We start from the raw sequence: 18,920 nt of genomic DNA, 5'->3' as shown, positions 1-18,920 counted from the left end.
CAATATTTTTTAACAAGAATACATAGTCTCAGTATTTAGTGCAAATCTTTTACTTCTATGTTTTGATAATCCTGATGGGTATTACCTAGTGCCCACTTGGGCTTGACTAACTGCAATTTGTAATTGCTGATGTGGTAATTGCCCATTTAAGATAAACTGTGTGCCCACTGGGGCATTACGGAATTGTTGATATTCGATTTTGATTTTGCGTATAAAATTGTATCTTTTGATCGCTACTGCGAGAAAAATGTATTTCTTGATCGCTGCTGTGACAAGTCTCCTTAGCAGCAAGTCATTAATTATTTACAATCACTGCACATGTTTACTTTTTTTCGACTTATTAGTCTGTTTTCCTAGCTCTGAAAACCATGCATTTAAGAATCTGTCTTCACTGTTTACTATTATGGTGTCACATGATTAATTTAAATGAAGCTGTTGTCTGTACGCCCTTACTCGTGAACAAGGAGGTGATCTCCGAAACGCGTAGAGTGACATAGATCGTGAAAATAAAAACACGCTGAGATGAATCGTGTGGCCATGGCATCGTTCTTGTGAAAGCGCCGTAACGATATTGTTGGATATATATATATATATATATATATATATATATATATATATATATATATATTACCTACTGGCGGTCGCCAGTAGGTAGTTATAGTTAGGACCCTGTTTCCATAGGAAATCCGCAACATTCTATTTTGAATAACTTTGGCGCCGGTCGACGAATCCTCGCGAATTTCTCAAAATAGGTGGGGCGCTACGCTCCGCTCCTACCCTGAAAGTCTCGGGGGGATTCGTCAAGCGGGGGCTGAGATAAAAGGGGGGTCCCAAAACGCGTTTTTCCCATGCATTTTTCCATAGGACCTTTAGACAGGGCTACAGCCCGAACGGCTGAACAGAATTACCAGAAATTAGGCAGAGATGTAGTCCTCAGGTCAAGGAAGTGCCTTTTGTAGGTTTGGTGTAAATCTGTTCAGTAGATTCTGAGAAAATAGCCTTTAAATCAATATATATATCTGAGCCAGCTTACGGTGCGCTTACGGTACGCTTACCGTACGCGTACGGTGGCGTGCGCGAGCGCGAGCGCGATTCTGATTGGCTCTTAGATCTTAGTAAACATTCGAATCGGCCGAAACCAGGAAGCAGCGGCCACCATTTTCTCTCTCGCACTGAGAGCGATTTAAAGCCCAAAAACAAGTAAAGGGGCTGTTTTGACAGCTCCCACACACATAGGCATGGTGAGGGAGTCCCAAAAGATCTCCCAAGGCCAAAAACGGAAGTTTTATTTTTTTGGTAATTTCGCCGATTACGCTTACCGTACGCGTACGGTAAAAAATTATATAAAAAAAAAAATCATACACACTCTCTCCACCCCGTGTGCAATTTGTGGCCGAAGGCCACCAATTGTGCATGGCTTATCACAGGTGAGATAAACTAAAATATTAAAAAAAAAAAAAAAAAAAAAAAAATTATCCACACTCTCTCCACCCCGTGTGCAAATGGTGCCCGAAGGGCACCATTTGTGCATGGCTTATAAAATATACGAAAAATTAAAATATTACCTTTCAAAACGAAGTACATCATATGTCCTCCATGTGCGCACGGAGCGCGAAGCGCATCGTGCGTACATGGCCCATCTAGCGTAACGTGGGCACGCGGTGCGCGTAGCCCACCGTGCGTGCATGGCACTAACTGCGTAAAGAGGGCGCGCGGTGCACGAAGTGCACCGCGTGCTCACTGTGCGCGCACGGTGCGCGAAGCGCACCGTGCGCGCACAGAACGAACTGCGTTAAGTGGGCGCGCACGCCACGAATGGCGTAAAGTAACTTAGCATTTAAAAAACCGTACAAATTCACTGAAAAAACCATAGGTTTCACACACGTTATAGTTAGGAATTAGCATTTAAAAAACCTTGCAAATTCACTGAAAAAACCATAGGTTTCACACATGTTAATAGTTAGCGGAAATTTTACTGATAAAAAACCAATGAAATTCCCCCGTTATAGTTAGTGCAGGCAACTATAACTCACGCGACCGCAATCCTCTGCTGATGCTAATACTGTATTTAGACACTTATTTGCCCATGTCTTCTTCCATACATTTTTAGCTATACATATATTACAAATATTTTTTTTTCATAAAGACACATATGTCATCAGCAGAAGATTGCGGTCGCGTGAGTTATAGTTGCCTGCACTAACTATAACGGGGGAATTTCATTGGTTTTTTATCAGTAAAATTTCCGCTAACTATAACATGTGTGAAACCTATGGTTTTTTCAGTGAATTTGCAAGGTTTTTTAAATGCTAATTCCTAACTATAACGTGTGTGAAACCTATGGTTTTTTCAGTGAATTTGTACGGTTTTTTAAATGCTAAGTTACTTTACGCTATTCGTGGCGTGCGCGCCCACTTAACGCAATTCGTTCCGTGCGTGCACGGTGCGCTTCGCACTTTACGCAGTTAGTGCCGTGCACGCACGGTGGGCACGCGGTGCGCTACGCGCACCGCGTACCCACGTTACGCTAGATGGGCCATGTACGCACGATGCGCTTCGCGCACCGTGCGCACATGGAGGACATATGATGCACTTCGTTTTGAAAGGTAATATTTTAATTTTTCATATTTTTTATAAGCCATGCACAAATGGTGCCCTTCGGGCACCATTTGCACACGGGGTGGAGAGAGTGTGGATAATTTTTTTTTTTATTATTTTTTTTTTAAATATTTTAGTTTATCTCATGTGTATTAAGCCATGCGCAATTGGTGCCCTTCGGGGACCAATTGCACACGGGGTGGACAGAGTGTGGATAATTTATTTATTTTTTAAATTTTTTACCGTACGCGTACGGTAAGCGTAATCGGCGAAATTACCGAAAAAATAAAAATTCCGTTTTTGGCCTTGGGGGATCTTTGGGGACTCCCTCAACATGGCTATGTATGTGGGAGCTGTCTAAACAGCCCCTTTACATGTTTTTGGGCTTTATATTTTAAAAATCACTCTTGTTTAAAACTCAAACTCAGAATCGAGATTTTATTTTACCTTTCTGTGAAGTTGTCTTCTATATATATAGAGGGCAAGATGGATGCCTCATTCCATCACAGGGCATCTGTTAACAGTTTGAACAGTAGGGTTGACTAACTTACTTCTCCTGTCATATTTCTCATGCGCGGGTAGTCCATGGCAATTCATGCTAATTGAAGTCTTGCCTTGAGCAATTTTTGGGATTGTTAGCTGTAGGCAGAACAGATACTTCTGAAAGCTAGTTGTCATATGACTTGAATTGGGAGAATGTGACCTACCCATGAGTACCTGGATGAATTCACCATTCCACTATGTCCAGTGCTCAGAGTTAGAAAGCCCTGATTTAAAGAAGTGCGTCCATGCCAGCTGATACTGTGGTGATGGAGAGACTAAATACTGTCAGCATCCAAATACACTTGATCTAATAAAAGAGATCCCTTTCCACCCAATAACCAAGTTTATGGTTTGCTCATTATAGTAAGCCTGTCCTACTCACCTCACTACAAACAAGGAAGCATAACATGCACTGAAGAGAAAAGTTAAAGGGGCAACGTTTCAATATGATTGTAAAGGGTTCAAATACTGGACTTATGGTGTGTATCCTTTTATTTAATATCCATACACATTTATGAAGACCTTCACACTGATGTGTATACATATTTCAGTTTTTAAGCAACAAGTCCTTCAATGTTGTAATTTAATTTCTCTATAACTCCTGCCTCCAACTCCTCAAGCAGGGTAAATTCTTTGTAAATAAAAGTTTTATGTACAACGGTTGTTCTTCAATGATTAATTATATATTTACTTTAGTTTGATTATTATTAATATTCTTTCTAATTTAAATAATAATGAATAAAATACCACTAATCGCTTGGTTCACTGTATTAGCTGTGTAATGTGTCTAATTTGTACTTCAGTCTTCAAGAAGAATGTATCTAGAATAAACGTTCTTTTTCTACATTTGTGAATGGAGATGAAACCAGGTTTGTTTTGTAGTGTGTAATGTATTTATGACAATTTGTGAATGTGGGGTAGCAAGATGACCGTGAATCTGGGGGCTTAGTGATGATTTTAGTTGCTTGGTATTAGAAGAGAATTGATGCCAAGGCTGTTACTTCATGAGTTGTGTTGTATTTTATTATCTACATTGCTAATGCTTTCAGTGAATTCATCTCTACTGCTGTCTGGAGCCTGACCATGTACAGTGGGTGTTTTCGCTCTGATTCGGTGGAATCCATGTACTTGAGCATTAGCATTGTTCATACACCTGTAGGATTTGTCTAGATCTCCTGTCTTTGCACAGTGAATGTGCTAACTTAGGGGCATATCAACAAGGGCTTTATCTCTGCTTTTTTGGCTTTAAAACAATTTGCATGTTAGCACCCATTTACTCTACACTTCCCCTTGCATCTCTAATGAGATGTAAAGGGGGCGTTCCAGAGTACAATAATAGGAGAAATGTCGCTAAGCGACATTTCTCCTATTATCAAGAATGTCGCTAACCCTGTTAGAGACAAAAAAAGCAGTGCTAACCGCAGTTAACGCTGCTTTTTTACGTCTGGTATTTTTCTGACTTAGCCATGATATCCTATGGAAGGAGGATATCATGGCTAAGCTTGCCTGTCCCTATCAACAAGGTAATGTGAGATTATCGCTGGGTTTCCAGCGATAATCTCACGTTAGCCTGTTAGCGTGAGGATTTTTATTGCTATTGAGATGAGTGTTGCTAATAGCACGCTATCTCAGCGATAAAAATTCATGCTAGCCGGCGATAATTATCCTAGCGCTAAGTGCGCTTAGAGATAATTATCGCCGGTTGTTGTTGATATGCCCCATAATGATTTTTGATTTGTCTGCCCTACTCTTTCCAATTAGAAATCCAGTCCTAAAGTATGGCTGAAAATCTACACCAAAGGTTCAGGATATAAAAAATGAAGTGAAAGAAGAGGATACATGTTTTAAAAAATGATAGACAATGTGACATTGCATAAACAGATTCTTTTTCTTCCGCCAACACACTTACCTTTGTAGCCACTTGTTATGGGAATTGGTCAGAATATATTACAGTTTTTTTTAATTTTACCATTTTGAGCCCAACTATCCAAGGAAGGAAGATTTTTGGAATATTTATTGATATGCTCTACAATTTTAGTCAATTTATATGAAAATGATGCTGAAAAATGCATCAGTTTGGTTCTTTTCTTTAAATGTTTTCTCTGTGGAAGTTCTTTTGAGCCACTGCAGAGGAGGTGAAACTCAATCAATCAATTAATCAAGCAAGTGTTTGTAGAGCGTTACTACTTACCTGTAAGGGTCTCAAGGCGCTGGGAGTGGGGGGTGCATATTCCAGTCCATCAAGGAGGGGGTCTGTCAAAGAGCCAGAATTCTGAGGTTTCTTGCGTAGATGGGGAGCATTGTTGTATGTCTGAGGTGGAGCGGAAGGGCGTTCCAGGCTCTGGCCGCGAGGAAGGAGAAGGAGCGGCATCCTGATCTGGTCTTTCTGGTGCAGAGGACCACGGCGTAGGAGAGCTGGGCTGATCATAGGGTCTTTTGGGGTGCGTGGAATTTGAGTTGGCTATTCAGGTATGCTGGTCCGGTGTCGTGGGTGCGTGGGTGAGCATCTTGAAGGTGATTCTAGCCTCGATGGGGAGCCAGTGGAGTGTGCGCAAGTGCTGGGATATGTGGCAGTGTCTTGGCAGGTTGCGGACCAGTCTTGCTGCGGCATTCTGGATGTTCTGTAGCTTGCGGGTGAGGTTTCTGTTTATTCCGGCATAGAATGCGTTGCCGTAGTTCCGTCTGCTGGCGACCAGGGCATGAGTGACGGTCGTTCTGTGTTTGAGGGGAATCCATTTGAAGGTCTTACGTAGGAGGCGGAGGGTGTGAAAGCAGGAGAACTAGACGGAGTTGATCACGCAGTCCATTTTGAGCTCGGAGTCCAGGAGGATTCCTTGGTTGCGTGTGTGGTCCGTGGGGGAGGGCAGGCTTCTGAGGGCGGGGGCCACCATGTCGTTCCAGGCATCGGGGTTTGGGCCCATGATGAGTACTTCTGTTTTTTTGGTGTTTAGTTGTTGGCAGCTGTTTTTCATTGATTTGGCGACGGCTTCCATGCCTTCTCAAAAGTAGTGGCGGTGTTGGGTTCGTTGGATAGAGAGAGGATGAGTTGGGTGTTGTCTGCGTATGACACAATGTTGAGTCCGCCGTTTCTGACGATGGGGCGAGCGGAGCCATGTAGATGTTGAAGAGCGTAGGGCTGAGGGAGGACCCCTGGGGACTCGGCAGGTGGTTGGTGTATGGTCTGAGAGAAAAGGGGGAGTCTGACCCACTGCATTCTGTCGTAGAGGAAGGAGTGGATCCAGTCGAGGGCCTTGTCCTGTATCCCTGCGTTGTGGAGTCTGCGTATTAGGGTGCGATGAGAGACTGTGTCGAATGCCGCTGAGAAGTCAAGGAGGATGAGGGCTACTGTTTCTCCTTTGTCCAGTAGGGTGCGGATGTCATCTGTAGCCGTGAGGAGGGCACTTTCCGTACTGTGTTTTTTTCTGAAGCCGGATTGGGAGGAGTCGAGGATGTTGTGTTTTTCGATGATTGTGGCGAGTTGGCTGTTGATGGCTTTCTCGATGACATTCGCTGGTCCAATGCCATTATTTCATGGCTTGTTTGTGGTGAAGGAGAAGCATTAAAAAAGATTGTTTGGAAAAACTATGTGCCTTATCACAAAGGTAAATTTACACATGCACGTCTACTCATGTGTACATTTACTCTTACACTTTGGAGCAACTTTAGTGCTTTTAACTCTTCACCCTTTCTGAAAGTAAAGTTACTACAAAGTGCTAAGTTGCATTGTCCAACCCCCTGGAGTCAAAGTTACAAGTGTAAAGTTACTACTGGCTACTGTTTACACATAGGTGAGGTCTGCGTCACAGAAGTGGGGCTCTCCCTGTGGTAAAGTATGAGGAAAAGTAGAAAAGCTTCTTAAAGTTAAAAAAAACGTAGTCAAATATTTTTGGGTGAAATATTTTGAAAGACCAATAAAAACCTTATGCCACTGTTATCTTAAGTGATAATTCAAAAGTATTAATTTAAATATTTTTGATTAATGTATAAGTATTTTTTAAACATTTATTTAAAAAATCCCACCGCCTACAGTAAACTGTTTATTTGAATTTAAAATGCATTCAAAATTATGAAACATGTACAGAATTAATTGTAACTCAATCATTTAGAGGGATTTATAAAGCATAAAAGCTACTCATTGAGAGTCCCGGCGCTGGATTGATACCTGATCTAACCTTCTGACAATGTTATTAAAAACCTAGCCCAAAGAGCCATGTCTTAGGAAGGCACTTTTGTGGATCGAAGATGCTGAGGATGAGCATTCCAGTCTCTAGCAGCCAGATAGGGATAGGAGCTACCACCCCACTTCTTCCTTATATATTGTGGGATCACCACCATCAGGGAGCTGGATGAGTGGTGTGTTCTAGATGGTTGGTATACATTGAATTTGTCAGGTAGGTACTGAGGACCAGAGTGATAGAAAGCTCTGTCCATCAGTACTTGTCCTTTAAACCTTACTTGTTCCATCATAGGCAACCAATGCAGTTCTTTCAAGCACAGTTGAATATGAAATTTTCTTAAGAGTTTCAGTAGATGCCGTGCTGCAGCATTCTGAACTAACCCTAGTCTCTTAAGGAGATAAGCCAGAAGACCCCTGTAGAGAGAATTGCCGTAGTCCAGCCATGAGGTGATCAGGGCCTGTACCACATTTTTCTGCTGAGGCTGATGGATAAGGTAGAGGAACCTCTTTAGAGCTTTCAGAAGTCTGAAGCAGGACCCTACAACAACAGCCATCTGGGGGGGAAAAGGGAAGATATGTCAAATTTCACCCCCAGATTACATGCTACTGTGGCAGGGCTGGTGGAGGCGGCATACCACTCGGCCAGCAGTCATTATTATGGGAGGAGGTAAATCGAAGAGCAGAATTTCAGTTTTACTGGTGTTGCACTGGAGGTTGCTAGAAGCGCATCCACTGAAACACTGGGTGTTAACAACGACAGGAGACACTTGTGGAGACCTGGGTTAATGTGGTAACATATAACAATGTCTCAAAGGGAATCAATAAGATAATAAACTGAAATAGATAACTTAATTATAATATACATTGAATGACAACAAGAATAGTCCCAAAAACATATTTTAATGCAGAAACATAGTCCAAAAAGTCAAAAAGGACATCTAGATCAGATTCACATAAATCAAATTGCAGCCTCAACCATACTTTTAAGGTTGTGTTTTAAAGTGAAATAGTGAACACTTTGGGGCAGATTTACAAGAAAGTGACGCATCTATAGAGATGCGTCACATTCCTTGCGCCACTCTAAAAAATGCTTGCGCCACCATGGATGCGCTGTATTTACAATACACGGCACACTATGGCGGAAGGATTGACAGATGTGTCAGAAATTCTGACGCATCTGTTGAGGCAAAAGCCACGCATTGCTGAAGTTGTGTTGCAAGCACGACGCAACTCCAGCAATGCAGTTTGTGGCCGATTCCCACTACACTGTGTCACTCCTTACGCCAGCTTCAAGCAGGCGTAAGGTTTTGGCGCAGTGGCGTCCTAAAAGTGACGCAGTGAAATCTTGTAGATTTCACTGCGTCACTTTTACGAGGCTTTACTGCATACATTATACCTGACGCAGGTATAATGTGACGCAGGGCTTTACAACATGACGCATCTCCCTAGATGCGTCACGTTGTAAGTAGGGCACATTCTTTGCGCCGCCATTGAGTCAAAACAAGTGACGCAATGGCGGCGCAAAGAGGCGCAAGGGGCGTGTAAATCTGCCCCTTTGTACTCATGAAGACATATCAATGGTGCAAGTGCAACAAGTGAAGAAAACGCCTACTCAGATATGTGTAATGAACATCTGGTTTTAGCTGTCTCTGCCTCAGAAACGCCTTAGAGGTTTCGCGTATGTATTACCTTATGTCATGACACCTTTATGCCTAGACCGATCATACTACATTCTGTGCTGGTAAAAAATGTATATAGCTATAAGTTATGCCTACCTCAAAACAGTATTAGCCATTGTTCCCAACACCATCATTTGTTTTGGCTGTCCTTTGTCGACCCCGATATGTATTATGTAAACCCGCAATTACAACCTTGTAAACATTGTAAAGCACATTGATGCCTTCGAGTTCTAGTTCATGCTATATAAAACTCTACAAATAAATAGATAGAAAGAAAATTGCTACTGCAAAATGGACTAGAAATCAAACTGAAATTATTCATGAATCAGTACAATTGAGAAGAGATATAAAATCATGATATAATTCAAAGCCCAAATTTTTGCTTGTGCAAGTCAACAGTGTTTCAAACTTCATGACTTGAGATCATCATCAAGACATAGATAACACAACATTGAGTGATAGCTGCCTGGAAATATTGTGGGTACGTGGACGGATTCAGAAAACAAAATTGCTAATTCATACATCTAGGCGGCAGTCATCGGCTCACGTCCTCAAGGGTACGGATATCCATTGTGGATACCGTCATGGAAACACCACCAATATGTTGGACAGTTTTGGGATAACCCCGGAGGGGGGCCATGGGGGGAAGTATAAGGTGATTTTCCTACTGAGGTACCCTGGAGCAAGCAAATAAATCCAGATAATTATAATGGGTCTCCACTGAAACACTGTGATGATGCAAGCCTTAAAATTAGTAAATGTATTGGGAGTTTTTGTCTAAGGTGAGAAGAATCTGCATGTTATCGGCATACAGCACTATTTGTACATCGTAAGATTCTACAAGGGTCATCACAGGGTCATATATACATTGAACAGGGTTGGGCTTAATGCCGAACCCTGAGGTACACCTGAGTCTAATGGTTTAGTTTCTGAAGCATATTGCACCATCCATACTGAGTGGCTTCTACCTGACTGAATGGAATGGAACCAAGCCAATGCAGGGCCATAAACACCAAAATCACTAACACGCTGCAGAAGTATGGGGTGGCAGACAGTATCAAAAGCTGTGGATAGATCAAGAATCAAGGCAGCCAGCTTCCACTGATCCAACGCAAGCCTAATGGTATCTTTGACCTCCAACAGGATAGTTTTGGTGCTAAAATCAGGGTGGAAGCCCGATTGAGAAGGATGTAGCAGGTTGTTGTGCTCCAGAAAGCTGGGGAGTTGGTGGTTAATAAGCTTTTTTAAAATCTTGGCAATGGTCAGCAGCAAGGAGGTCAGTCTGATATTGGAAAGATTGGATTCGTCAGCTGATGTCTTTTTTTTAGAAGAGGAATTAAGGAATTACTCTAGCCTGTGTCCAACAGCTGGGCACCATCTGCATCTGAATAGGCTGAATTAAAGAGGGTTTGATGGCTGCGCAATTAGAAACAAGGATATGGCTAGGACACAAATCCTCGGGGAAGCCTGATTTGCAGGCACTTAGGGTGTGTTCAGACTCCTCCAAAGAGATGGGTGCGCACTACTATAGTGAGTAAGACAGGGTTGTTAGGGAATTTCTTGCAGGACACATGGTCCACTGCTAATTAATGTAGCTTTTTCACAACAAAATGAAATGTAATTTAGATTTATTTTTAAAATGCAAAATGCTTATTCAAAATTTTTGAACATTATAAAATGTGTATACATTTTTTAAAAGTCAAAAAAACGTTCGTTTTTAACAATATTTCCTAAGGGCTTTATTTGAAGTTCCTGTCTCCATTATGTTCTATGGAAGGGTATTGCAGTTCAAGTCGTTGGCCATGTGTGGTGCTGGACTTACTACAGCTCTGAGTTTCAGTACATTTATGTCTATCTTGTGATCCTATTGTCTGTAGATGTTGTAGAAGTACAGTGTGTGAGAAGCAATAGCCTTATTATTTTGTAGGTGAGTGTCTGTTCATTACTATACCCCTCCTTACTTCTCCTTACACCTCTTCCATTTATCAGTAATTATTCCCCATTTGCAAGCCACCCCAGTCCATCCCACACTTACTACTAAAAGTTTGACTTACATGTGCAGAGACCTCTGCAATCCGTGCTGTGGTACTTGTACACATATGTCAACGTTTCACTGCGCCACGCCCCAGTACGCTCGGAATGAGGAGTAATGCAACAGAACGTCTCAGTGCAGCATATGTTTATTCCAGAATACAGGAATACGGAGGGGGGAGTGAGTGAAAGAAAAGAAAAGAACACTGCAGTCACTTTGGTCATTTACGGCACGATCCTCTAAGCAGCAGTAGCAATTCCAAACGGTGTTCAGGAGACGCTGTTGTCCTCAGGTAGCAGGGAGACCAACAGGAAAGCAAAAGAATATAGAATACCACGGTCAGTGGTTTGGCCAATGATAAAGCCTGTATTGGGGAGGGGGGCTGTGAGGCAACACAGCATACCGCCACCTTGTGCAGCCCCATTTTAAAAGGTGTCCTCCCTCTAATTACCTCCCTTCCCCACCCAGTGCCCCGAAAATCCCCGTAGACTTTGCCGTACCTTTTTCAGCCACCCTCCTCCTGGAGAGTGGTGGGCCGCGCGTGTCCACGTTGACCTCCTGGCATCTTTTCTGCGTCCTGGGGTTTGGCTTCCATGATCCCAGCCGGGCACACTCGACGGTTGTCTTCCGCTCCTTGTCCTTTGCTCGCTTTTCTGGCTTCTTCCTCACTCTCGGTCGCGCTTCTCTCGAGATGAACGCCAGCTTCCTCCTACTTCGCATCGTCGTCCTCCAATAGGCCCGACCAGAGTGACGTCACACCATGGAACTCCTCCTCTATGACACCACGTCATGAGTTAAAGGGCAAGTCCACAGCCTGTGTGTGAAGCATCAGGACTGCAGTGTCAGAATATAGGGTACAGTCAGTCACCATTTCCCCCAGTCCGGTCTGTACCCCCTGACAACATACTACAAAGGGCAGCTTGAGAATAAGCTCCATGCTTAAAGAACATCTACTGCTGAATACTTAAAATTGACAACCAGCTCCCTACAAAAACATTGACAGGCACCTTATGCTCACCACCAACATATATGCTCTAATATGGTAAGACTGAAGTTAGCATAGTAAATAAATCCAACCCAGCAATTAGGCAGATATGTTCGATCTTGCAGATTTCTTTCTGCTAACATTATGTATGTTAGAAGGTGGTTCTGACACCATGGTGAAGTGAAGGAAGATCACCAGGAGGATGATTATATTATTTATTGAAGATAAATAATTATACAAGAAACAGGTGAGCGCCAGGATACACATCCGTTATGTTATGTTATGTTATGTTATGTTAACATGGGACTTATATAGCGCAACGGCTACTCCAAAGGAGTGTCCCGGCGCTTTGTACTCCAGACCTAAAGAGAGAACTGGAAAAACATAACAATAAAAAGAAAGGAGCCCAAAAGAGGAAGCGGACTAACCAGAAAATAGCCAAGTTTTCAAGTCCTTCCTGAAGGCAAGCAAGTTCGACGTAGTCCGCAGGGACACCGGTAGAGAATTCCATAGCTGGGGGGCAAGGAATCTAAAGGACCGGCCACCAAGGCGAGCCCTTTTGATACGTGGTACCCGAGCCAGAGCTAATGTTTCCGACCTAAGGGATCGTGGAGGTCGGTAGAATTCCAGCCTCTTCTGGAGATATTTTGCGCCATTACCATGCAGGGCCTTATGGGCTAGGGTCATGGCCTTGAACAGTATCCTCTTCCATACAGGAAGCCAATGGAGGGATAGAAGAAGATTAGAGGCACTAGTGCGACGATGCAGACCAAAGATCGCGCGAGCAGCAGCGTTCTGGGTCACCTGCAAACGCTGAAGGAGATAATCTGGCAGACCCAGATATAGCACATTTGCGTAGTCCAATCTGGATCCTATAAGTGCCTGGACAGTTATCCTCCGATGTTCCTCAGATAGAAGGGGAAGGAACTTACGCAACATTCTGAGGATCCCGAAACATGTTCCCGTCAAAGTAGAAACCTGGGATTTTAGCGAAAGCTCATTGTCAATTTTTACTCCCAGGTTCTTAGCCCACTTAGAAGACTGACTTGGAGGGAACATGTCCGCAGGCCACCATCCATGCCAATCTGGTTCTGATAGGCATCCGAAGAATAGTATTTCGGATTTGTCCGAGTTGCACTTGAGGCTGCAAAGTTGGAACCAATTAAAAACAGCCCCAAGGCACTCACGGATCTTTTCTCCATCGAACTCTTCGCTCTTACGACAGGTGAACAGAAGCTGGGTGTCGTCAGCATAAGAGACGATCCGGGCCCCAAATGATACCGCCAATGTCGCCAGAGGGGTCATAAGGATGTTAAATAGAGTGGGGCTCAATACAGAGCCCTGAGGCACTCCGACTCCCAATGGCGGCATTTCGGCAGATCCAGGTGGGACCCAGACCGTCTGCCGGCGGTCGGCTAGAAAGGAACGAAACCAGTTGAGCACCGTCCCCCCCAGACCGATGTCATGTAGTCTAGTGAGGAGATCCTCATGAGGGACGGTGTCAAACGCCGCCGACAGGTCTAGCATAACTAACATCACCCTGCCTCCGGTATCCAGCACCTCCTTCACGATCTCAGAAACTTCCAGGAGCACCGTCTCGGTGCTCAGGTTGGAACGGAAGCCCAATTGGGATTCATGAAGTAACTCGTTTGACTCCAGGAAGTTAGAGAGCACGCTATGAACGTGTTTCTCCAGGATCTTGGTAAGTGCTGGGAGGAGCGAGATTGGCCTATAGTTGGAAGGCACTTCTGGATCATCCGTCAGTCTCCAGGTACAACAGCAACTGACTGGAGAACTCGAATGCCACTTACCAAGTGGCATTCCAAGCACGCTCACACACACATCTTAAAGGTAAACATATGACTGTTTGGTGCATGCCACCAACAGTTATAATAACAACATAACACATCCCCCCTCCATAATAATCAACAACAGATAAAAGGAACAATTAAACCCCCCCCCAAAAAATAGCAAAACAAAAACAAAAAAAAATAAACAAGGATAACAGTCCAAGGAAGAATCTCCATAACTTAATACAAAGTAATGCTACACTATGTATTCTTTGAGCCAACTAGGCAAGACTCTTTTTCTCTTGTTACCACCAGTATTATCCTGATTCGAGTTGTCATTCTCCTGAGAAGGTTCCATGACAGAATGATTCTTAACAGACCCTTCCCCCTCCGTATAGGAAGAAGAAGGATCTGCAGTTCCATTACTAGTAGACACACCTCCATTTCCATCCTGAACCACCCCAGCATCATGGGAACCTTCCGTAGCTAATTGAGATTGTAAACTACTATTTCCAAAATAATCTTCAATCCACTCAAAATCTCCCCTGTGATCATGTACTTGATTGTCTCCATCATGATTCTGATTACTAACTATAGCAATGTCTTTAAGATTCCAAACTCTCCCATCTTCAAGTCTAACAGAATTTCTTAATACTTCTGCTACTAGTTTGGGTGTTTCAAACTTACTTACACCTTTAATGACCTTGAACGGTTTCTTGACACGCACCCAATCCTCCACACTAATAGCCACATCCTTGGCACCATGGTGCCTGTCATAGTAATCTTTTGTTTTTGAATGTACTAACTCCAATTTTTCTTTCACATCAGTAGGAGACCAATATTGCACTTTGCTTTCAACCAGCCAACTAGGATTGAATTTACACCTAGGTGTTCTACCCCTCATCATGACAAAAGGGGACAACCCTGTCTGAACCTGAGAAGTGACCCTATATGACCACACTGCTTTTTGAACCTCTATTCTCCAATCTAAGTTCTTGTTCATTGATGCTTGTATAACACCCTTGATCACCCTATTAAATCGTTCCACCGTGCCATTCCCACTTGGATTGTATAGTGCCGTGGTTTCGTGTTTTACACCACATCTCTCAAAATAATCTTTAGCCAAGTTAGATAGAAATTGTACCCCATTGTCCGTCAAAAGGCAAACAGGTAAGCCCTACATTACAAAGATATTATCTAAAAATTTAAGAACAGAGTGAGTATCTGCTTTTTCCACAAATTTCACAATAGGCCATTTAGTAAACAGGTCAATAGCCACCAACCCATATTCCTTCAACTCACCTACTGGTCCAAAGATGTCCACCGCTACCGTGTCCCAAGGAAGACTAGGAATCAACCCTTCACTCATTGTAGGTCTTAAAGTTTTTAGAGATTTGTCCGCTGCGCAACAAACAAAACATCCCTTTCACTATCAATTTGGTTCTGACAATACCAAAATGTCTGTCGTTACATAACTGTAATACTCTTTTGCGTAACACTCTTGGAGGAACGATTCTATCCCCTCTTAATAATAAATCTCTGTCTAAGGAAAGTTCCATCCATACTTCCCAAAAGGACTGCAAGTTCCCCATGATATTTCCTTTCTTTGGCCACCCATTACAAATGTACTCCAACACTTTCTCCAATACCTCATCTTTAGATTGTTCCTCCAGCCATTCTCTTTTACTAATCGCAGGTGCCCCTGAATCATGTATGAAAGCTACACTACAATTCCCCCATGGGTCATCAACACATTCCTCTAATGGAGTGGGCAACCTGGATAAGCAATCCGCCACAACATTATCTCTGCCTGGTACATAAACCATTTTGTAGATGTACTCCTTCATCCTCATTGATATTCTGGCTAATCTAGCAGAAGCCACTGCAGTACCCTCACTAGACAGAATGCGAACCAGAGGTCGGTGATCCGTGCGAACAGTCACAGGTTTTCCCCACACAAAAGCACGAAAATGTTCTAAAGCCCATGCACAAGCTAATGCTTCCCTCTCTATAATAGGATACTTACTTTCTGCAGGTGATAACGCTCTAGAAGCAAATAAAATTATTTTCTCTTTCCCCTCATTTCCTTTTTGTGACAGAACAGCACCTAATCCCTTGTCACTAGCATCCGTGGTCAATAAACATTCTGAGTTAGGGTCAAAGCTAGCTAGAGCATTGACAGCTTGTAGGTCCACCTTGATCTCCGCAAATTCTCTCTCGCACTCTTTACCCCATTCAAACTTAGTATTCTTCTTTAAGAGGGACCCAATATTGTACACTTTTGATGCAAAGTTTTTTATAAACTTTGCACAATATTCTGCCATGCCCAGAAAGGATTTTATTTCTTCTTTAGAAGTGGGAGCAGGTGACTTAATAATATTCTCAACAAGCGACGGTTTTGGCTTAACTCCCTCCTCGCTTATAATGTGTCCTAAATACGAGACACTTCTTTGTCCAAATTTACATTTTGTTAATTCAACAGTTAGTCCCGCAGTCTGTAATGTTCCTAAAACCTGAACTAATCTGGTATCATGTTCCTCTTTGTTGATTGCTGCTATCAAAATATCATCCTGGAAGAAACAAACCCCCTCCATTTCCCCAAACAATCTATGCATTAGTCTTTGAAAGACTGCCGCAGCAGATGCAAGTCCAAAAGGCATACGTGTGAATTGGTAGCACCCAAAAGGGGTAATAAAAGCCGTGAGACCTCTGGACTGCGGCTCTAACACCACTTGATGATAGGCAGCGGAGAGGTCAATGGTGGAAAACCACGTCGCACCTCTTAAGGAAGATACCATCTCATTAGTTTTTGGTAAAGGGAACTTCTCAATTACTATATTATTATTCAAATGGCGCAAGTCAATGCACAAACAAATCTTTCCATTAGGCTTGCGGGCAACCACGACCAGAGAGATCCATTCAGATGTTTCAACTTCTTCAATGACCCCCTTAGACAATAAATTTTGTATTTCTCTCTTAACTTCTTCTCTAATTAGCACAGGGATAGGTCTAACTTTGTGAACTTTTGGTTGCGCATCACTTTTTAGAACTATTCTGTGTTCAAAACCTTTAAGTCCCCCCAAGTCTTTCCCAAACTCTTTAGGAAATTTCTTATTGAGTACCTCACCCATCTTACTACATTCATCCATAATAAGTACTTTTTCCACACTATTTGGGTCTAAGATTATGTGTAGATCTTTCTGGTCAAACCAGCCCAATACAGATGGTCCCACCTTTGCTACATATAACTTCCCTCTTGTAGATCTTCCTTTAAAAAGAAACGCTAACCACCTGAATCCTAGCATGTCAATTTTTTCTCCTGTATAACTCACTGGGTTCACATCTGATGCATTTAAATGATCTCCAATTTTATCTATGAATTTCCTCTTCCATACTTCTTCGTTTATAATGGTGTAAGGCGATCCTGAATCAGCGTACACATTTACCTTTACCCCACCTAAAGACAATTCACAAATATGTTTCCCTTCCATAGAATCATCCTTAATATTCAAAATAAAGTTGCCTCTCACATTCTTCACACAATCTTCATCCCCATCACCATCATCATCATTCCCTTTATCATCATTCCATTTGTATTTCACATTGCTGCGTCTACGACAGATTTTATTAAAATGTCCTAACAGGCCGCAAATACAACATTTTTTCCTTAACGCCGGGCACAGTTTGCTAAAAGCCAAATGATCCCTACTATCGCAACGATAGCACTTTCTATCATCAGTTTTAAAATCTCTCCCCTGGTTCTTCGACGGCTGGTTTGTCCATTTTCCTTGAGCTTGTTGAAAGTTGCTTTTAGCTTTGCTTTGTATTTTAAATACCGCTTCTGGTGTCACAATTCAAGCCAGCTGTCCCAGGTTCGGCCCCTTCTCAGAGGAAGAAGTGGGCAAAGTTATGCTAGAGGTTAAATCAGGCTCTCCATTGGACCCATGTCCACATCATATTTTCTCACAACTAACTCCAATAATCTGCCCGGCTGCAACTAAAGCACTCAACCTCTCCATAGACTCCGCTGAATTTCCAAAAATCTGGAAAAGCGCCATAGTCACCCCTTTATTAAAAAGGGCAGGTTCTGATGTGAATAACCCGGCTAACTATCGGCCTATATCGCAACTATACCCTATTTATCTAAAGTATTAGAAAAATTGGTCAACAGGCAGTTGTCCAATTTCCTGGAAGCCAATGACCTCCTAGATATCTCTCAAACAGGGTTCCGGACCAATAACAGCACCAAAACAACACTCCTGGCTGTGATGGATAATATCAGAACCCAGGTAGATCCGGGGAAAACTGTCGCCCTGATATTATTGGACCTCTCGGTCGGCATTTGATACCGTACCACACAATCGGTTATTGGAAATTCTTGCAGCAAAAGGCATCCGGGAAAATGCTTTAGGGTGGCTACAGTCTTTTATGCAAGATAGAACACAATCAGTACGGATGGGTGAATTTTCATCCCCTCCCAAGAATATCAAGTATGGGGTCCCACAAGGGGCCTCACTGAGTCCGACTTTGTTTAATGTGTTTGTCTCCTCGTTGGCTGAAATAGGAAGAAAGTGGGGTGTCGATGTCTGCTCCTATGCAGACGACACCCAACTGATGATTACATTGGATGAGGAGGATGACCCAAAGAATAGGTTGCTAAATTGCCTCACGGAACTAGCCAATTGGATGCATAGCCATTGTCTTAAACTAAACGCAGACAAGTCCGAAATACTGTTGTTCATCAGACACACTCAGCTATGGGACAGCAGTTGGTGGCCCACAACCTTGGGCACCCACCCCAAACCAACATTGACGGCTAAGAATCTAGGTGTGACACTAGACAACACTCTGAGTATGAAAACCCACGTATCATTAATCTGTGGCAAAGGCTTTGCATTACTGAAAATGCTTAGAAGAGTATTCCCATGGATTCCTACTGAGTGTAGAAAGATCCTGGTACAGTCTCTATTAATGAGCAGGCTGGACTATGGTAACTCCCTGTTCGTGGGAATGGCTGACTATCTCTTTCTTAAATTACAGATCGTACAGAACGCTGCGGCAAAGGCAATCTGTAACAAAAGAAAATACGACCCAGCCAAGAGCTGCATGAGGGAGC

This window comes from Triturus cristatus, chromosome 10, assembly GCF_964204655.1.
Source record: "Triturus cristatus chromosome 10, aTriCri1.1, whole genome shotgun sequence".
Lineage (NCBI taxonomy): Eukaryota > Metazoa > Chordata > Amphibia > Caudata > Salamandridae > Triturus > Triturus cristatus.
Note: the sequence above shows the minus strand (reverse complement) of the source record.